The sequence below is a fragment of the Aptenodytes forsteri genome, unplaced genomic scaffold, assembly GCF_000699145.1.
Source record: "Aptenodytes forsteri isolate BGI_AS27 unplaced genomic scaffold, ASM69914v1 Scaffold61, whole genome shotgun sequence".
Lineage (NCBI taxonomy): Eukaryota > Metazoa > Chordata > Aves > Sphenisciformes > Spheniscidae > Aptenodytes > Aptenodytes forsteri.
In genome coordinates, this window is record NW_008794443.1 from 4217509 (window position 1) to 4239452 (window position 21944).

A 21944-nucleotide genomic window follows, 5' to 3' on the forward strand; every position below is an offset into this window, starting at 1 on the left:
AAAATAAAGATTTATCACTTTGATCTTCTCTGCCGTATGTCACATGAAATGTATGTGCATTGCCATGTGTTTTTTCATTTCACCTTAGTTATATTGCCTTTCATCCAAGATCTTGCCCTTTCATAGGTAAGGGTCAGACTGAACTTCTTCGGGGCAGATCTGTGAAGGACGTGGAGAGGGAGTAGCCATTAAACTGCAAGTATTACATGTACACAGTGTCTCTGTGGGGATAACTCAGTGTCATCTCCTGTACCAGAAATCGGCAACGAAAAGGCTTTAACTGTGCAAGGCAGTGGAAATTCAGGACTACAACTAAAGGAGGACCCTGTTTCCAAAGAAGAATTTAAGGACACTACATGTGATTACTTCAAACTTTAAAATTTAATCATTAGAACTAATATCCTTACTGTAAGAAAAGAAGCCATATGATCTTCCCTGACCACAGTGGCTGCAATTTTTATTTTAGTTTGCTTTGCCAGGGAGCCAGTTTCACAACTAGATCATGTCGGTGTAGAGTAACACGATGAAGTCATATACTCACACAGTGAAAACCTTGTATTTCTGAGTTCAAAACCAAATTCTGTATCAGTATTTAATAACATTTTTTTACGTTTTAAGATACATTAAATACCGCATTGTTCTGGCTCATGCACATCTCCATTATTTGGATCTTACAATTTTGATTCCTTTCACATTTGATGTGTTTCTTATTTCTAAATCATCAGTTTTGGATGCTGTCAACACTTACATTCTTTTTCTCATCCTTAATGAATCTGTTTAATGATAATAGCCCTAGCACCTATTGCTTGGCATCGGAGTAGATTCTTCTTTCTGTTCTTATCTAATACCATTGATTAATAACTCGTTGCTTCCTATCTGTCAGACAGTTTTTATCCACCTTATTGTATTATTATCCAGACCGTAATTCTCTAGTCTTTCTATGAGCTTCCTGTGTGGTACTGTGTCAAAGGCCTTGCTAAAATCCAAACAAATTATATCCGCCACATTTCCTTTATCCGCCCAGTTTGTCACTGCACTGAAATACCCATCACAATGAAACATTTATTGATGTAAGTTTCTGTGTTAAAGCAGAATAAATGTGAAGGTTCTGCTGTGATTATGTGATAGAGCCTGCTTCTTAACAGGTATTATGATTTTATCATAGAATCATTGAGGTTGGAAAAGACCTCTAAGATCATCGAGTCCAACCATCGACCCAACCCCACCATGCCCACTAAACCATGTCCCTAAGAGCCTCATCTACACGTCTTTTAAATACCTCCAGGGATGGGGACTCAACCACTTCCCTGGGCAGCCTGTTCCAATGTTTCACCACTCTTTCAGTAAAGAAATTTTTCCTCACATCCAATCTAAACCTCCCCTGGCGCAACTTGAGGCCATTTCCTCTTGTCCTATCGCTAGTTAGTTGGGAGAAGAGACCAACACCCACCTCGCTACACCCTCCTTTCAGGTAGTTGTAGAGAGCGATGAGGTCTCCCCTCAGCCTCCTTTTCTCCAGGCTAAACAGTCCCAGTTCCCTCAGCTGCTCCTCATAAGACTTGTTCTCCAGACCCCTCACCAGCCTCAAGTGCATCTTTATGCACTAAAGATAATTTGAGCCATGGGAGATGATACCATTCAACAGGAGCGGTGAGGCTGTGAAGACCGAAGCATTATGAACCTTGAAAAGAAGTGGGAGAAGTTTATATGCTACAATAACTTGTAAAGGGCATAAGCGAAGTCCTCAAGCTGTATTCCAAGAGATGCTCAGAGAATATCAGCTTCAGAACTGCTTCACAAAAAAACTGTATCTTTAGAGAAAGAATTGTTTGGGCAAGGCCTCGTGAAAGCTGCATGCTGTCACTGTTCCTGTTCCTTGGGAACATAAACAGGATCTAGGGACAGCTTGTGCAAGAAAACAGTTGGAATAGGGAATATCATGGTTTTCAGCAGCCAACTTGATTACCATCATCGCCCCCACGTAGGAGGAAAGCTTCAAGAGGTATTTAGAAGGATGGTGGGTCCCACCTGGCTATAGCAGAACTACCAGTGAAACTGCACTTTAGGAGTCCGGGTCAGGTCTTAAGTGCAGTTATAAAGAGACTAACTCTTCAGTGGGTTGAGAAGTTCAGCTTCTAATGTGCTTTCACAGCCGGGCTTCTCAAGTGCTTGTTGCTTACTCTGTTAGCGGTAGGAATAAATGAGAGGGGTGGACTGTGCTGTTAAGGGATCCAACACATTTAACAGTATGAGGGCCCTTGTGGTGAAATCGCATCCAGTACCTTTTTCGGAGTGACCATTAGGGTCGATTATGCATCACAGTTTTTATTTAGTTGAGTGTCTCTAACTTTCTGAAACCCAAATTTCAAGGAGTGTTAGTCTTTGCCTGAAGGCAGTATTTTTCATACTTGAACGAAAATAGTTCAAACGCTATTGGGGGGGTGTGTGTGTGTGAAAAGTAGCCAAAAATACACCTTTTTCCTGATTAAAATGCTTTTCTAGTTGAAACAGCCATGGTTTGGAAATTAAAATTTGTAATGGATACAGTCTTCACTGGGAAAGTAAACTCAAAAGATGAATGCCATAAGGAGGATGAAATCTCTGTGGGCACACAGCTTTGCAGTGAGCTAATAACAGATGGAGATTTACCATTTTGACAAAGAAACCTTTGGTCTCCTGTTGTCCATTACTGCAGCGGCAGGAACCCTTGATCCCAGCAGAATGCTGTAGGTTGTCTTCTGCTCCCGTTCTACTGAATCAAAAAAACCCCAGGTTTCTCCCATCTGCAGCCCTGCGACCCCGGGTTGAGCCACAGTCCTAGGGTTAGGAAGAAGCCCACTTCAGCACTACTATACTATACAAATAGCCATGAGTTCGAAGAGAGAACTGGAAATGACCAAAACTCCTGTGTACTTTTAAAAGTGTACAAAGGGCTCCAATTCAGAAAAACATTCCTTTTTGGGGAGTATTCTTTAAGCACAGGCATTACTTTTTTTTTTCTTTTTTATTCTATCCCCTCAAGACAAGAGAATGGTGACACAAAATAAACCTGTTTATAGAGAACTACTACCAGCTAAAGTGCATTCACCTTAAAAAAGCAGAAGTAGTGCAATGCTATATCTACAGTAATAAGATTTGTTCTTCTGAATTGCTGATGAGCCTAGACAGAGCATTGTGCTGGTGTGTCTACACTGGTTCTAATTCCAAACGTTGGTTATTTTTCGTTAGATGAGGAGCCTGTGCAGCATTGACCTCCCTTTCTGATTTCTGTGACACAATTAGCCCATGGTTCTGCTTATGTTTTCAAGCCTAAAATGCCAGAAAGTAATCTGCGCCATATCCTAAGTCATTATTTGGATTCTGAAGTTGGAATGAGGCCTCCTGACTGGCCCCTGAGCTTATTTGAAAATTTTCTTGGAAGTAATGGGCTTGATTTTTTTCCCCCCCCTGAGAAAAAAAAACCCCCCCCCCGCTTTCCCTGGTTGTTGAAGAGGGCTTTCTTAATATAATCCATGAGTTTTTTCCCGAGTAAGGACATAACTATTTTACTTGCTGTGTATAGTTACTTGTGGCAGTTGCTTCATCATTGGTTTGCAGTTCCAGAAGTGAGAGCAATGATATGAGCAAGTACTTTGAAAAAGATCAATTGACTGATGTTGTGAATTCTATGTAGAAAATTCAAGAGATATCAGTAAGTGTTGTGCTATATTCTGTCCTAGCCTTCCCTCTTCCCATAACTAATCAACTGTATATGATTCTCATTGACCTGCTCCAGGTGACTTCAGATATTCAAGGAAAATCAAACCTCAAGGAAAATCAAACCCTTACAGATACCGAACTTCCTTATTGCTAAGAGGTTGCAGAAGGCTGACATCTTCTGAAATGTTTTCCAATAACGATACTTTTTTTTCTTGTCTTTAATGTTTAGATGGAATGAATGTGGTTCTTCTGAAAGTGGGGGACTAGACTATAAACGTGAGTCAGGCACAGTGGAGTCTGTTGCCATACAAGTCGTGGAATATTGCTAACGAACTTCGGTCGTTGTACAGTCAGTAGCTTTGCTTTCACAGTTTTCAGGCTCTGCATAAACTTTACAGCAAGCAAGAATCACGAGAAAGCAAAGTGAAATATGTTTCCCTTCTGATATTTGTTTTTAAAGCCTTTATGGAGAGCTAACACTTGCTCTCCTGTTAACACTCTATTAACGTACCTCATTCCTGACCTGCCATACTCCTCATTCTTGCAATTCCAGCTCTTGGGCCTCTCTCAAGCAGAAGTTCACCGGCTGTTCTTGAGCCACATCCCTTGCTTTTCACAAGAGGATTAGGGCACTCCTTTCAGACAACGGTCTCCTGCCCCGCAGTGCTAAGCGTGCTCACCCGTACATAGGAATGTGGGCCTCCTGCTTAAGAAGCTGCCTCCATTTCTACTTCTTGCTCGTACATACCTGTCTAAATCATTTCATCTCGAGGTCACAGGTTTCTCAGTTTGTAAAATGAAAGATATTACTAAAGTGGCAACGATTGGTATTGTCAGTTTAATGAGGTTTTCTGTAGGTTTTGCTCTGGGTTTAACTCCAACCTGTAGCTAAAATAGCTCTTTAAGGTCCTCTGTCTGTGCGTGTTGTATGTCAGGTGTTCTGTTAACTACGGTTATTTAATTGAAGTCTTTCAAGATGGCAGTGAACACACTCTCACAGCGAGCTGTTTCCGACGCTCCGTTTCTTTTACTGGGTGGATCGTAGCATGTGCCAGTTAGGGCTGCCTTGAGGAGAGGGGCTGCTTTATCTGCAAGCACTATGCCCCTCTGCTTAACTAGCAGAGTAACGCTAGATTTTGTATTTACTCCTTTTCTTTTCCAGTCAGAAGAATGTGCACGGAGCAGGAAGGACTTCATGTAAAAACTACTAGGAAAATATGCTGAAGAGCAGTTGTCAGGGTGGTGCCCAGCATGGGAAGGGGATGCTGTACCTTTGTGCTTTGATAGGAGAGGGCTAAATGCTTCCTCGTTCTCTACAAGAAAATGGGGGTTTTGGACAAAATTCACTGTGATGAAGTCCATGCACCAATTTATTCCTATTTAGGTCATCGGAATAGCGCTTCAGTGGTGCAGTCTGTATATTGGCTCTCTATACAGGGATACATTTCACCCTCAGTGAATGCTTTTTGTTTTCTCAGTTGAGGTCAGTTTTTCATTGCATTCATTAAAAGAAATAGCTTTGGATTGCGAATACCACTGCCCCTCTCCTTCCCTGCCAGCAAGCTGGCGTTACAGTCCTGAAGATGTTAGAAAAGGGGTAAATTAGGAAGGGAAAGAAATGGAAGTTCAGAGGATGAAGCTGTTATCACTTATCTGACAGTTGTACTGTTGCCTACTTCTGATGGACTTAAGATTTTTTGCCTGGATTTCTCCACTGTTCCTCTGTCTATCTTACCAGATGCCAATCAGGAGAAAGAAGGATAGTTATTTGATGTAAAGATTGTCTAAAGGATGATTGATACCAGCAGAGTTTAAACGCAACCTTATGTAAATATGCTCTAGTTGTTGTAGCTTTAGCTATCGTGCAGAGCATTCACGAGGTCAAGGATGGAATTTTTAAACAGGAACTAAGAAAACCAACCACAAGGATTTAGCTATCGTGCAGAGCATTCACGAGGTCAAGGATGGAATTTTGTAACAGGAACTTATCTTAGAATAACAACCACAAGGACTTGAGCAATTAAGGATGTATAGAATGCTTACAAAGATTTTGGAAAAATAACATCCATAGTGGCGTCCTGAAGTTAACCGCCTCGGAATGAGTAGGGGGCACCTACCCAAACGACCACCGACGACCACTTGGGACCCCCGTGCATGCTTAGAATAGTTTTGCAAGGTTAGCAATATGTAAATGTAGTAGATAAGAAGGGTCAATGTGACGTATATGCCATACTAATGAATTATGCAAACTTGAGTGTATAAATATGCTAAGTTTTCTGTTTAACCTTACACTTGATTTGGTGTAAGTGTGTCCGATTCTGCGCACTATTGAATAAAGCAATGTCTCCTTTCTAAACGTAGCCTTTTATCTGCGTTTCGGGAGTTAGAGTAAAACGATAACACGAGGACCATGTTTCTCAAATGATTCCTTCAAGAAAAATTTCATCCAAGCCTATAAAGGTTATCCTGTGGCAGCATCGTCCTAGTGCCTCTGTCGGAGGCTCTCGTTCCTTCACTTGAATGCTCAAGAATTGGTTGTTTTCTGGCGACCCAGATGGGACCTCTAATTTGGACTAGACCTTGACTCGCTGTGTACCGCTGGAGGGGAGCTCTCACTGCCTGGACTCTGGCGCGCACCAGAGGATTTCTCCGGGGACTCCATCCGTGATCTCCCCGCTGGAGGGTGAGTAGCGAACCAAAGTTCTTAGAGACATTGCAATCAGGTAATTTAGTTCCCCCGAGTAAATCGTATCCACTATTAGGTATGTATCGGAGGGATAACAAGGTTAAATTTTGAAGTATTGGAAATCTCCTCATACGCTATTACGGTGACGACCGGAGTATGGGGAGTCGGGTTGAGAGCACTTCTCTTGGCAGCATTGGTAATTGTTAAAAGTCTGTTTGTTAGTCTGTTTGTTCCGCTTGTGTTCTGTGTTATCAAAATGGGTAATGTACCCTCGGCAGAAGGCGGCATTACCAAATGTTCGCCGTTAGGATGCATTCTGGGAAATTGGAATAAGTTTGGGAGCGATCCCCTTACATGAAAGAAATTAATTATGTACTGTAATGACCAGTGGCCCCCGGTGGAAAACGGGGAAAAATGGCTGCGGCTTGGGACTGTTAATTATAATACTATTTTGCAGTTAATGTTGTTTTGTAAAAGGGAAAAGAAATGGGATGAGGTGCCATATGTCCAGTTGTTTTTCCCGTTGCGGGGCAATTTGAAATCCGGAAGAAGTGTGGGTTAGTCTGAAAAGATGTGAATGTGTTATTAATGGAAAAAGATCAGAAAGGACAGAAAGGGTTGTCACGATGTTGTTCAGCCTGTAGTGTTGGGTTAAGATGTAAAAAGCTTAAAGATAATGAGGAGGATGAGGATGTGGAGTTGTTGGTTGCCCCTTGAAAGATGAGTGGACGTGATAAAGGAATATGAGACAGTCAGGAGGAGGAGATGCCCTTGGCTGGAATCTGATGGGGAGGAAAGTGATGTAGAAAGTAGAGCTGGTAACGATCCTGTTAGTCCAATTGCTAGATGAACGAGGGACAAGAAACCAATTATACAAGCCCCCTTTAGGCTGTGGGGCCAGAAGGAGCCCCAGTATATGTGAAAGTGCCCTTTTCTACAGCAGATCTTAAAAATTGGAAAGATATGGCAGGGTCTTATAGGGAAGACCTGGATAAGGTAGCCAGGACTGTTGAGATTATAATTGAAAATCATGATCCTGACTGGCAGGATATGTAGGTGCTAATGAATACCCTTCTTGTGTATGAAGAAAGGAGAACTGCGCTGGCAAAAGCTAGGGAAGAAAATGAGAGTTTGCATAAACAGCACAGAAGTGAAAGACTGAAGGAATTTTTGCCAACTGATGACCTGGCTTGGGATCCAAATGATGTTACTCAGAGATTGTTAATTTCAGGATATCAATAATTGATTCTGTTAGGGATTAAGAATGGGATCCCAAAACCCAAAAATTTGTCTGAATTATGTCAGGTTGTACAAGGGAAAGAAGAGACTCCCTCGGCTTTCTATGAAAGATTGTGTGAGGTAGCCAGGCAGTGGACAGATTTGGATCCCGAAAGGGAATCGGACAACCTCACTTTTGTAACCTTATTTGTAGGGCAGTCAAATCCCGATATCAGGAGAAAGCTTCGGAAAATTGAGGGGCCTAATGGCCGATCAATCGAGCATCTGCTAGAAGTTGCTTGGAGAGTGTATAATAACAGAGAGGAGGTAGAAAAGAAGAAGCAGGAAAAATAGCAAGTGAAGAAAGACACTAGGAAGGCACAGCTATTGGCGGCAGTAATAAAGCAAAAAAAACAGAGGAAGGGGCTCAGATTGACGGGGACCGGAGGTAGATTCAAACTCCCCAGCAGAACCTCTGGTTACAATAAAGCTGGGGAATGAAAAGGTTATTTCCTGGTAGATACAGGAGCTACATACTCTGTTTTGAATTCTTGTAAAGGGCCTTTAAGTAAATTTACAATGCTGGTTGTTGGTGTGACAGGGAAATGAGAGGTGAAGCCCTTTTTCCAGCCCCTCAGGTGCGAGGTAGGAAAACGGACCTTCACCCATGAATTTTTATACATACCTGAATGCCTACTACCTCTATTGGGAAGAGATTTGCTAACCAAACTAAGAGCTCAAATTACCTTTCAAAAAGGAAAAATATGTGTCCATATCCCAGAGGAATACGCCGTGGAGGTGCAAGTGTTTGTTTTACAGAATCATAATCAGGATCAACAGGAAAGTTCGAACACCATTCCGGAGGATGTGATGAATGCCGTTAACCCTCTCGTATGGGCTACAGGAATACTGGGAAGAGCGAAGGCCGTGGAACCAGTAAAGATACCTCTCAAGCCAGGAGCTAAACCGATGATTGAACAGGTGTATTCCAGTCGACCGGACCTGCAGGATACTCCACTGGAAACAGCTGAGCTGGAATTGTTTGTGGACGGCAGCAGTTTTATGACAGAAAGATACCGGAAAGCTGGATACGCTATTGTCACCACGGGTTCCGAGATAGAAGCAAAATCCCTCCCAGCCAACACTTAGCTCAAGAGGCAGAATTGGTGGCCTTGATTCGAGCCTTGGAAATTGCTAAAGGAAAAACTGTAAATATTTGGACAGATTCTAAGTATGCCTTTAGTGTGGTGCATGCGCATGGGGCTATTCAGAGAGAGAGAGGACTCTTATCATCACAAGGTAACCCCATAAAGTATGGGGAACTTACCTTAAAATTACTACAAGTAATAAATTTACCTAAACAAGTAGCAATTATGCACTGCAAGGCCCATAGATTTGGAAATAAACCTGAAGTAACTGGGAATCGAAAGGCAGATTAAGCCATGAAAAGAGCAGCAGGGATAGCTGAGCTACTAGTCTTTGTGCCAGACAAGTACCAGGAAATGGGAACCGCCCCCTCTTATGGGTCAGAAGACAATGTTAGCTGAATTATTAAAAGGAATTAAAACGGAAAGTGGATGGTGGATGACCCCAGACAAGCGACTCATTGTGATGGCAATAGTAATGAAGGAAATCATGCAGAGGGTGCACCAACAAACGCATGTAGGAGCAGAAGCCCTAGTGGATTTACTAAAACCCAATATTCTTGGAGTTGGAATGTTAGGAACAGCTAAAAGTATCATTAGGAAATGTGAACTGTGTCTAAAGAACAATCCAAAGATACAATCAAGGCTGCCGCCTGGAGATGTGAAGAAAGGAAATACCCCAGGAGACTATTGGCAAATAGATTTTCCAGAATTACCATGGCAAAATGGGTACAGGTACTTGTTAGTACTTGTAGATACGTTCTCAGGTTGGCCTGAGGCCTTTCCATGTCGTACCAACCAAGTGAAAGAAGTAGTGAAGGTTTTGTTGAAAGAAATTATCTCGAGATTTGGCGTACCTTTAGGAATATCATCAGGCAGAGGGCCTCATTTCATAGCAAAAGTAGTACAAGAGTTAGTAAAGGAGTTAGGCATAAAATGGGATCTACATACCCCTTGGAGACCACAATCCAGTGGAAAAGTGGAAAGAATGAACCAAACCTTAAAAAAGGCATATTAGCAAAATTTGTCAAGAAGCAAAGATGAGGTGGGTGGATGCCCTACCTTTAGCATTATTAAGAATAAGGATAACACCAAAGTCGAAGCAAAAAGTCAGTCCTTTTGAAATTGTGTATGGAAAACCTTATATGGTAAGCAATACTGAGCCACTGACTGTAACAATAATTGGAAATCAAAACATTAAGGAATATTTAATATCTTTAGGGAAAGTATTGCACTCTCTTGACAGGTTTCTGCAGTTGAGGGCACCCGTAGGACTCGACTCACCGGTTCATCCCTTCCAACCCGGAGATTATGTCTACCTACAGATGTGGAGCAATGAACCTTTGAAAGAAAGATGGAAAGGATCCTTCCAGATTCTGTTAACCACATACACCGCTGTGAAGCTTGAGGGAGTCGAACCCTGGATCCATTACATGAGGATCAAGAAGGCGGCAGCAGGAGATAAGTGGACAGTGGTGCCCCAAGCAGATAACCCCCTACAAATTAAGATCAAAAGAGAGACTTAATGAATTGTACTTGGGAACAAGGACCCTCTTATACAGAGTTAGATTGTCCACAAGGGACAGTATTATTTATTATAATATGCGTTTAGTTTCTGGCTCTTGTGGCATTATGGAGACCAAAATTTTGATTCTTTGGGGAACACTTAGTTTAGCAACAATAGCTAGCCCGATAGAAGAAAATTTGATATTGAAACTACTCCAAGGATTTGGTAAATTGCGTAACACCACTAGTACTACTGCTTGTCTCCTGCTCCCAAAATCAAGTAAAAATCCAGTTGAATGGGGGATCCTAGTGCCAGACTTACAAACATTACAAAACTTGAGTCAGATCCTGACTACTTTAGAAAAAGCTGGAGCCATTCATTTTATAAAAAATGGCACTCATTGGGGCAGAATGACATGGTCAAGTTACAACGCTGATACTATAGTAATTAACTGAAATCAGACCAGAGCTGGTGAAGGACATGCAGTAGTGAAGGTGATAACCGAAATGAACTATGTACAGGGAAAAAGGTGTCTCTTATGGGCGGCCTACCAGGTATGAGTCTGTGTATTTCTGATATTACTCAATCCCATGAACAAGTCCAAGAGATTAGTCAAAATTGGATGACTAATAAATGTGATATTTTAAAGGAAAATTATTACAAGCCTGTATGGAAAGGTCCCAAAGCTGATAATTGGCATTATATGAAACCAACCTTTTGGTGCTTTGAATGGATAGGGGAACAAAACGCCAATAAGTCAGAATTGACTAATTACAAAGGAATAGGCCGACTTGATAGGGGATTGATAAAGCAGAATTGGAATATTCAACTGTTCTTATCCCGGCGTTATATCAAGCATACCTCATATGGCTTTGACTGTTGGATGATGTTGTAGAAATTATTCAATCAGTTCATCGATGAGGACGCATCAAGACATACAGTGTAATACCATTACAATACCTGCACCCGGATATTCAGTCTGGGTGCTCAGTGATGGTACATGGACCAATCGACTCCCAGTTCAAAGTCTAACTCACCAGATAACTTTGGGAATATTAACTTCATGGAGGATTAATCCACTAACTCCCCTATTATGGAGTAAAGTTAAGAGAAATTCTGAAGATCCATGGCAAGAACCATCTACTTCTGTCAAGGTGGGGTGGGCATTAGAATCTTTATTTAGTCCCCAGGCCATGTCTTTTCAGAACCGATGGCTCATACAGAACCTGACAGCACAAGTAGAGGTCTTGGCTAACGCTACTAATGAAGGATTACTGGCAATAAACAAACAGGTGCAGGCCAACAGTGAAATAACGATGCAAAATAGGTTGGCATTAGATTTATTATTAGCCTGTGAACATGGATTGTGTGGTTATTTACATCTTAATGAAGAACACTGTTGTATACATATCCTGAACGTAACCCAAGAATTAAATGTGCAATTGAATAGGATGAAAGAAATAACTCAGAGTACTAGAATCCTTAGGGAGACAGGGGGACCAGCTGGTTGAATCAGATTCTTCAAAGAATTAGTGGATGGACTTTAACTGGATGGTTAACAAGTTTGATACAGAGTATAATAATAATAATAATAATAGTGATTATCATAGTAGTTTGTATTCTTTTTGGATGCATAAAGCAGGCTCTAATGAAAACCTTGTTCAATAGTAAAATAATGATGATGCAAAATTACAGAAGTCTTGAAGATGACTATTAGTACAACGTCAAGATTTCCAAAGGGGGGAATTGATACCAGCAGGGTTTAAACATAACCTTATGTAAATATGTTCTAGTTATTGTAGCTTTAGCTATCGTGCAGAGCATTCACGAGGTCAAGGATGGAATTTTGTAACAGGAACTTATCTTAGAATAACAACCACAAGGACTTGAGCAATTAAGGATGTATAGAATGCTTACAAAGATTTTGGAAAAATAACATCCATAGTGGCGTCCTGAAGTTAACCGCCTCGGAATGAGTAGGGGGCACCTACCCAAACGACCACCGACGACCACTCGGGACCCCCGTGCATGCTTAGAATAGTTTTGCAAGGTTAGCAATATGTAAATGTAGTAGATAAGAAGGGTCAATGTGACGTATATGCCATACTAATGAATTATGCAAACTTGAGTGTATAAATATGCTAAGTTTTCTGTTTAACCTTACACTTGATTTGGTGTAAGTGTGTCCGATTCTGCGCACTATTGAATAAAGCAATGTCTCCTTTCTAAACGTAGCCTTTTATCTGCGTTTCGGGAGTTAGAGTAAAACGATAACACGAGGACCATGTTTCTCAAATGATTCCTTCAAGAAAAATTTCATCCAAGCCTATAAAGGTTATCCTGTGGCAGCATCGTCCTAGTGCCTCTGTCGGAGGCTCTCGTTCCTTCACTTGAATGCTCAAGAATTGGTTCTGCGTAAGATCTGATAATTCTTGCTGTGCTGTCCCCTTCCGTGCTCTCTGCTTTGCCTCCTGCTTTTTAATACGTCTGATCTTGACAGAGTGGAAAAGTTAAACCTAAAAATAAGTTCCTGAGCTCATTCCCATTTGTGGTATACATGTGTGTATGAACATGTTTGTGTGACAGTATATCATCTGATATAGTGCATTTCTTTTTAAACATCTGTGGGGATGGGTCGGGAAGGCTCATATAACGCTGAAGTCTGAAGAACTGGGTTTTTACTCATGGGAGAGTAAAGAAAAAATTTCACTTAGGAATTGCCCCCAGCCTGTGGGGCATTCAAAATCAGTATTAGATTCGCATTCAGGATGTATTTGCAGATCTCTGTCAGTGTGCTGCTGGTGAAGAGAATAGCTTTGACTTTGAATGGGGTAAATTAGGCAAGTTCTGCTGTCACCTTTTAAAAAGAAAATTTAATCGAGTTTTGATTTGTTCCTTTAATGAATCATTGGTGCATTGTATGTGTCTGTGTATATTGCTGTATGGTTTGTTATTATGAGGCCAAATCCTGACAACTTATTGTAAAATTGTTTTAATTTATTATTAATATTTTTTGTTTTTCTCATTTCTCCTGGTTTTGGAGCCTTTATAATTAGATATAATTAAAACCACAGGTTTTAAACTCCAGTCTAACATTTAAACTCATATTTATGGTGCAACCCCTGGAGTTTTATTGTCATTCCAACTGCATTTTGGAAAAAAAAATTTTTTTTTTTTTTTTTGCATCTGTTCAAATGCTATGTCTACAGCTACCACTTAATCAGCTGTTTTGCACAGTAAAACGACATTTATTTTACACGGTAAGAAACCTTGCCGTTTTATAGAGTAGCTATTCTGTATCCCTTAACAAAAGGGTGCAAGGGACCTTTTGCCTTGTATACTTTAAAAACAGCTTTCCTCTTTTTGAACTTGTTTGTCTTTCTCTGTTCCTCCACGCAACAGTCTGAAAGTGCTACATGCTGTAGAAAGAATTTTAAAAAAATGTTGTTGGCTGGCATTATGTAAAACCATATTTTCCCTTTTGATGCGTATGTTCTGGTCCTAGCAATGTCCTTGTTTTGCTGAAATTAACATTTTTCCCCTCATAGTCATTGGTATGTGATGGTGTTTTTCTGTCTTCTTTAATTGTGATGCTTATTTTTTTTTTTAGTATAGGGTTGATTCTTAAAATTAAGTGGCAGAAGGCTTCTTTCCAAGTTATTCAGAGATCTTTTGCTGAAGAAATATATTTTGCTACTCTCAATTGCCTTTTTCCCCTTCTTCTTTCATTGCAACCTACTCTGGGAAGAGCTTCTTTTAACAAAAAAAAAAAGAAAAAAAAAAAGAAAAAGGCTACGCTTGACTGATAATGCATTGCTTTGGATGGTGAAACATTATGAAAGTTTAATTTTTAATTAAATCTGAAATACCAATTATAACTGAAAGAGATTTTAACCTGTTTCTTTTCAGACTGCCTGAAGTTACATTGTAGATGCTGAAATCACTGCACCTTAAAAACAAAAAGATTAAGCTGCACTGCATTCCTGTAAGTAAAAGCTTTTCTGGTACCTTTTGTCCGTATTTTTCCTCTATATGCATCCAAAGTGTTAGCACAGTAGCTGGTCTTGGATAAAGGTCAGAGTCCCCTTGAATGGGATTTAGAAGTTCAAAGGATGTTTTATTTAAAAATTAAAACGGAACTTACATCTTGCCGATCTTTAATTTCAGACCCCTGAATAGATCATTCTTTTCTGCTTTGTTTTGAGTATCCTTAGGAATAGTGTGCATCTCTGTCTGTTGACTTACAGTTCCTGTTGCTTTGTCAGTGAGGATTTCTGCACTTTGGTGCAGAGATAACAGCAAGTAGCGGAAGATTCCTTATAGCATAAAATATAGTTTATTCTCTTTTTGTGATGTTATAACAATTTTTTCTCTGTTATACAAGAAAAAACCGAACAACTTTCTGATGACATCACAGGGGGCTTCAGCTGCTTTAGGGTGTAGACGAAGACAGAAATGCTTCATTCATCTGTGCTGTGACACAACACAGCAGTCAAAATATAACGTCTTATGTCTCTCAGCAAGAAAGGAGTCTCTTTCTAAGAGCATAGTTATTCCATAAATGCAAGTCAGATTGTACATCAGTCTGATCTAGCCTTATTTAGAATCTGTTTATTGAATGTATTTGGGACAATAATTAAGATTTGGAACTTCAGTGGCTGAACAACAGGCACGCAAAAGAGGATTGGAAAATACAATAGACTCAGATACTCTGAATTTAATGAAATAATATATGAATAAAAATCCAGGAGAATGTATTGTCAGTGAGGATTTCTGCACTTTGGTGCAGAGATAACAGCAAGTAGCGGAAGATTCCTTATAGCATAAAATATAGTTTATTCTCTTTTTGTGATGTTATAACAATTTTTTCTCTGTTATACAAGAAAAAACCGAACAACTTTCTGATGACATCACAGGGGGCTTCAGCTGCTTTAGGGTGTAGACGAAGACAGAAATGCTTCATTCATCTGTGCTGTGACACAACACAGCAGTCAAAATATAACGTCTTATGTCTCTCAGCAAGAAAGGAGTCTCTTTCTAAGAGCATAGTTATTCCATAAATGCAAGTCAGATTGTACATCAGTCTGATCTAGCCTTATTTAGAATCTGTTTATTGAATGTATTTGGGACAATAATTAAGATTTGGAACTTCAGTGGCTGAACAACAGGCACGCAAAAGAGGATTGGAAAATACAATAGACTCAGATACTCTGAATTTAATGAAATAATATATGAATAAAAATCCAGGAGCTTGTAGATAGTAGGAAAAAAAATTGATTAGTTGGACAGTACAAAGCTGTGGAATATTACAAAGCAAAGTTGGTTTGTTTTCTTGTTTAAGATCAAACTGTGCAGTCTGTAATGAAATCCAGAGCCTTCTTACACAGTGGTACTTCTGCACTTCAGTGTTAAAGTATTTTAACTATTACATATGATTTTTCCTTTTTTCCTCCCTCTCCCTCCCCCCCCCCCCCCCTCCCGCCATATTCTCGCGTTTTTTTAAAATTGTATTTTAATGATTTATTTTAAACTAGCTGAAGGGTACAGTACACTGTGGGCAGCTAATGCATGCCCCTTCCAGCGTGGAGCGCCAAGCATGACTCAGGCAGGCAGATTGTGCCATGCTGGCTCTACTCCATTGTGTTTTTACATTACTGGCAAGGGCCGTGCCATTGTGTTGTTTAAATATTGTGTATTAACTGCAGGCTGTGGCCAGTGAATGGTATTTAACATTTTCTGCTCATCATTCCTGAATATGAGCAGCTTCCCTGGCCACCAGAGGTTAACCTTGCAATTACACTGGTGAGCCGAGTTGAAAACACTCATGGATTTGCTGGTTCCAGCAGCAATTTCAAGGGAGGTGTTGGGGGAAAAGTGGGGGAACACTTCTGATTCTGTGAGTACAGAATTTCGAAGCTGTCTTGCAATTTTGTGTGAACAACCGGGAGAATTTTTGTTGGAAAGTAGAAGTAATTCTCTTTCCAAAATGCAGCAGCAGAGCGGGGAGTGAATTAAAGCAAGTTCTTTGAATCCTTAGGCTCCAGATGGTCAGTAAGTCCTGCATGGACAGCCCTAAGGCAAAATACCAGGTAGCAATATATGGGCCTGATGAGTGGTGCTGGCTGGAATGGGCGTTTTTTAGTTTTTTATGAGACTCTAGGCTTTGGAGGAGAAATAAATGCACAAGTGTAAAACTCGTGTTTTGTTTTATCAAGGGTGGCGAGCACATCAAGGCAGAGATGTTGAGCAGTTTGCTCAAGGTCAGAGTAAATCAGCAGTCAAACTGGGAATGGCGCGTGGGGTCACGACTCCCAAGTCTGTTCTGTTCTGCCCAGTTCTTCTTTCCATTCCATGAAGTAAAGGTCCAAGTTTCTAATCTTTGAGTTTCTTGTGCCATTTGCTTTTTCAAAAAAAAATACCCCACCTGTAAACTTCTAGCTGCTCCTAAGTTCTGTAGCCTTGCCATACAGCCTGTTTCTGGAATACAGAAGCACAAGGTGGGGGAACTTTTACGTATGCACGTGTATGCTGTAAGATGAGGATGTGATTCTTGCTATACCTTGTGTCCACGTAACTAGTAACTTGTCACAATAAAAATGGGGCACCTTCTTTATAGAGGAAAGTATGCTTTAAGGATTTCCTTTGTTTCCTATGTATGTTTGCCGTAATCAGGTGTCTCTAATTGTAAGATCTTTAATAAAGTGAACTTCCCAGTTTGGCTTTCCTGTATTAACCTGAAAACACGAAGAAGAAAAGGCAAGCCATGCTCTGGTAGTTTTCTGTTTTTTTTTTTTGAATTGGGTTTCTTTAATTGAAGGGTGGAAAACTTGCTTTAGGGTAGGGATGTCCCTAAAGCAGCTGATTAATATAAGGTGGGCCAGATTTTCGGCCGATACGAAAATATGCTTCACTTGATAAATGGCATTAGAAGAAAATACAGATTCACAACACGTGAACATCTGGCAGGCAGTTGCATAAAAACACAACCTTCTAAATGTAGTGCAGGCATGCTTTTAATGGAAAAGGTCTGTGGGCTGGATTCTTGCTATGTTGGGTGCACTGGCCATGTTTTGCTATGTACTAAAGTTACGTGGATTAATAGGCAAGTAGATCCATTGAGGTCCATGGGACTACTCAAATACTTAACTTTAAGGATGTGGTTAAGTACTTTGCTGTTTGCAACTAACCCCAAATAGGATTAAGTCTAGTATGAGGAACTACCTCTGCTCTCATTCAGCGTCTACTTGATTTTAGAAGGGGACAGTGAAAGCATATTGTATGGGAAAGAAAAAGATTCTGTTCACACAACCTGAAAACCTACACAAGAGACACCCTGGATGTGCTTTCAAAGCAATGGTTTTAGTTATATTGCCATCGGCTAAGGCCAATAAGGAGTATATGACACATTATTTTTGTTAAAAAGAGAGATTTTTTCAAGGTTTCAGCCTTATGCAGCCTTGTGATCTGATTACTGACCAAGAGATCCGGTGCTCTAATCTTGACGGATGCTGGCTCAGTGAGTGGCATTGGACAAGTCATTTAACCTCGCTGTGCCTTGTTCAGCAGATCACTTTTTAAATCTAGTTCAAACTGATACAGCTCTGTGAACATTATTGAGTTTGTGTTTGCAAAGCTCTTAGAGGAGAAATAGTAACCATTGTTAGTATTAATAAGTATATTGTGTAGACAAATCACGAGGGATGGAGATACAGCCACACATGGGGGTGATCTTTCACAACTCACTTGTGCCTTTGTTTAATTCCATCATTCAAAGGTATCAAGGCCAACTCCGTTTTACAGAAGTATTTCTCATGTCACTCTCCCCACCGTTGAGTATTTTATTGTTCGTGTTCTCTCTCCGTCTGTTTCTCTGCTACTTTCCTACATGCTGAATTAACCTTGCATACCAAACTTTATTCCCCTTTTTTGTATTATACAGCAGACACATTTGTGTAGCCTCCAAATTACAGAAAGCAAATTCATTTTGTCTAGTGATTGTTTGCTGGCGATGTATGAAACAGACAGAAGACAGTCTGAATTTTCATAAGTTCAATTGAGCTTGCAGGCATAAGGAAAGGAACAGGCAGAGCCCAAGCCAGTGTGACACAGTAAGCTGGCATCCCAGAGTGCGTGCTGCATGTGTAGCGTCAGGATGTCAGGGCTGAGAAGGGCTTCGTCCATCACAGTAGTGCTTTTAAATGAAGGAAGAGTTTTGAAGCAACAAACAGGCTACCCTACTGTGTTCTTTACAGCGCAAGAATCCTCGCGGTTCCTGATGGATATGGGATATGTCCTTCCCTCTTGTAACTTGCTGTTTTAACTAGAATTTCATGTCTAAGATGGGCTTTGTTGAGCCCTGCAAATTCCCAGTTCCTATTCCTCTGACAAAATGTAAACCCTCAATAGTTTAGGCCGGGTTTGTTTTGGTTTTTTTTGGTTTTTTTTTTTTAATGCAGAAGATACTGGCTTGTAGAAGCTACACTGGAGAAGACGTGTACAAATGTGAAATGACTATGGAAGTGTGCTTCCTTTGAACAAAGATCAATGTCTTGGGGCTGACTGTCACTGAGGAATTGTGTTAGCACTAACAAAGAGAATTAATTTTGCCTTTTCCCCTTCCTATACCAAGGCATTAATCCAGAAGCTCACAGGGATAAATTCTGCCCTGATTTCTACCTGTGGAACCCCAGTGGAAATGTGGAGAGGTCAAAAATGTTTGTCAAGGCAGAAATTGTCCTAGTGTTAAAATTGTTGAGAAAGCAGAAACTGGTTGATTGTTATCTGGCCCAGGGGCAAGAGGGATACGTAGGAGCCCTACGTGGCATTATATGCTTCTGAAAGTGTTGCTTTTGTTGTATGTTAAGGAGAATATGAAAAAAATATTCTAGCGAGTGAAAAGTTATAATCAGGAGCACAGTGATTAATTGTTCTTCATATCCACTGGGAGAAAGACCTAAAGAAATCAGTTCAATGAGCAGTGAAAATTACCAAGTTACATATTAAGAACCATGTTCTGACTGTATCGGTTGTAAAGCACTGGGATGCACAACCTGTAGGTACTGTGGAAGCAGGGGAGGTTTCTTTTTTAAGGAATGGCTTGGAAAACCATCTCTCAGGGCATGCTAGGACTTGCTGTAAGGCCAAAGACCAGGCTGGATGGGTTCTGTTGCTCCCTGGCGTTTCTCTGATTCAGTGTACCGTTTGGGAATGTTGGTATGTGGCTAATACATTCCTGATTAATAAAGCTTAATGTTCCCGAAAGATCCCCAGGGTTCTCATTTTTCCATCCTCTCATAACTGAAACCATACTGTCTCTTCAAAGATTTCACTGGGCTGCCAGCATTTTGCTTTGACCCTTCTTTTTTTAGAGAAGGACAGGGGAGGGAGTCGTATAGACACCGAGGGCAGATTTTCAGTGGCTGTGAGTCTGCGTGGTTTCTTTCCAGTCGGTGCACTAATGCTGATTTGTTTCAGCTGCCGGTTTTTAAAATTTGGATGAATGGAGACACTCCAGGTATTGCCTGATACAAAGCCCTCTGACACAGATCGTGGAGACAGTTGAAAGTTGCAAATAGGATTGATGATCAGAGCAAATATGTAAGGGGGGGGGGGCAGTAAAGCTTGCTACAAAAAGGTAAATGTCTCAGGAGATTGGGAGCTTTGTGATTGTCTTTGTTTTCTGAATTTTCATGTAAACATTCTTGAAAGATATTTTCACTTAATGAAACGGCAAATCTCAAAATGCAGTTGGCCAGCCTGAAAATTTTGTTAGTTCTCAGGTTGGTTTTAATCAATCCCATTCACAACTTTGCACAATAAAAGAGCTGGGAATGATTGACAATTAAGTCCTTCGTGCTTTTTTTGTTTTCTTGCAAATGTTTAAGGTTTGGGTTTTTTGGGAGGTGGAGGGGTTGTGTGGGGCTTTGTTTGTTTGTTGTTGTAGGTCTGTACTTTAAGGGCTTCAGTTGTCGTGTACAAATGGGTAGAATCTTGACTTTTTTCATAGATGGCAGCTCTTGTTTTTGCAGAATAGTGGCCACAATAGATGAAGATAGGAAAATGGCTCTCCACTGTGTGGTTGCTTTAGTATATAAAGGAGTAGGGGTTGCGATTCACTCATATTAAAACGGCATGGGAATATTAGCATTGATTCCCTGAGTAGAACTACTTTAGTAAGTTGTAAAATACTTCAGCACTTCAGCACCTGAAGATGTCACGGTGAAAGTGGAAAATCTTTCACTCCATTTATCAAAGCGTTTGCTGGTCTACTTCAAGATAAAAGAAAGGCTAAATCTTATTGAGCAAGGAAAGTTATCTTAGACTGGAGATGTAATCAGATAAGCTACAAAAGGAAAAAAGGCAACATAGACCTGGCCTTTTCCAAGCCTTGGTAGTTTTATTTTGTCCAATCCGAAATGAAGTTCTTCAGCTAAACCAATGTATAATGGGAGGGACTCCACAGAAAGGCATTGTGGTTATTCTATATTTACATCAGTGTCCCTGAGGACACTCTCACTGAATCATTTCAAATTCCAGAGTCTGATGTAGGGCAGTCTGATGAATGTAAGTTACCCAAACTTTCTGGTCTGTTTTCTTCATTAGTGTAAGTGGTCTAGCTCTGAATTTTACTATAGAGGATCTGGTTCTTCTTATTGCCCTCTTTCCCGTCATTGTCCCTGCATCTAGATAATAGATTAGAAGAGATTTTAATCTCAATTGTGTCAAAACTGGTCTGTTGTTTTCAACAGTTTCCACTGGCACGAGAGAGAGCAGAATATTTGTTTTATTTATTTATTTATAAAAATAAATCATCTACAGAGCTCCGCTGCTGACATGTCTGTGGCTTTGGTGCCAGTGCACGCTCTGCAGGGCCTTCAGAAGTCTGACAGGGAACGCTGTCCTTCAAATACGTATTTTAACAGTCCTGTATTTCCTCATTGCAAAAGAATTTCTCCAGCATCTTTTGTTCTCTGTGTGTGTGTGTGTGTGATCATCCTATAGCATTTTGGTTTAAAAGGACCTAGTTCTTGCTCCTTGCTTCCTTCTCTTATACCTCTCTCCTTTAGGAGCCTGCAGGAGCTGGCAGCAAGATAGCTGGATTGGAGAGAGTGAGCACTTGGCAGATCGGCCTGTGCCGTTAAAGGCCATTGGAAAAGTATTTGGCTTTGCAAGATGTTTTGGTGTCAGTAATAACTGAAGGCACCTCTGAGTCAGAACCTGCATTAACAAAATTTTTTTGAACCCGTTGCTTTCCCTGGCAGATTTTTTTTTTTTTTGAGTTGTCCTCATAATGCTTCCTTAGAAATTTAATTCTCGTTCATGTAATGTTCTCATGGAAATTTTGAATAATGAGAATCTTTTGTAAAATGGAAGAGCGTTATCTCATCTCTTTCAAGGCTGGCAATAAGTAATCGAGAATCCTGTGACTCTTAGCAGCAGAACCTTTTCAAGGAATTAGGTATATATTTCCCAGCATCAATGATAGCATTTGTGCGCCAGATCGCTGCATGCCCTCTCTGAATATGAACTGGTTTAGGTCATGATCCTGCAGTCCTGGGTCATTTAGGTAGGGTATAGTGGCACAGTTCCTGTGTATATAGTTTGCAAGATCAGACCATCAATGGAAAAATCTGCCGAACATCAGAGTCTGAGGCAGAGGCAGATGAATTCTCATCTCTTCTCAGTTTCT

The 21944-nt window shown here is 40.5% G+C and overlaps 1 long non-coding RNA gene across 1 annotated transcript in view; it reads left to right on the forward strand.

The window, feature by feature from the left end:
• The first annotated feature begins 6309 nt into the window (after positions 1-6309).
• Positions 6310-21944, forward strand: part of LOC103907477 — a 215959-nt gene continuing 200324 nt past the window's right edge. The window contains exons 1-2 of the long non-coding RNA XR_658095.2: positions 6310-6382; positions 14165-14240. This is a non-coding gene — a long non-coding RNA (uncharacterized LOC103907477). The remainder of the gene's footprint in view (positions 6383-14164; positions 14241-21944) is intronic.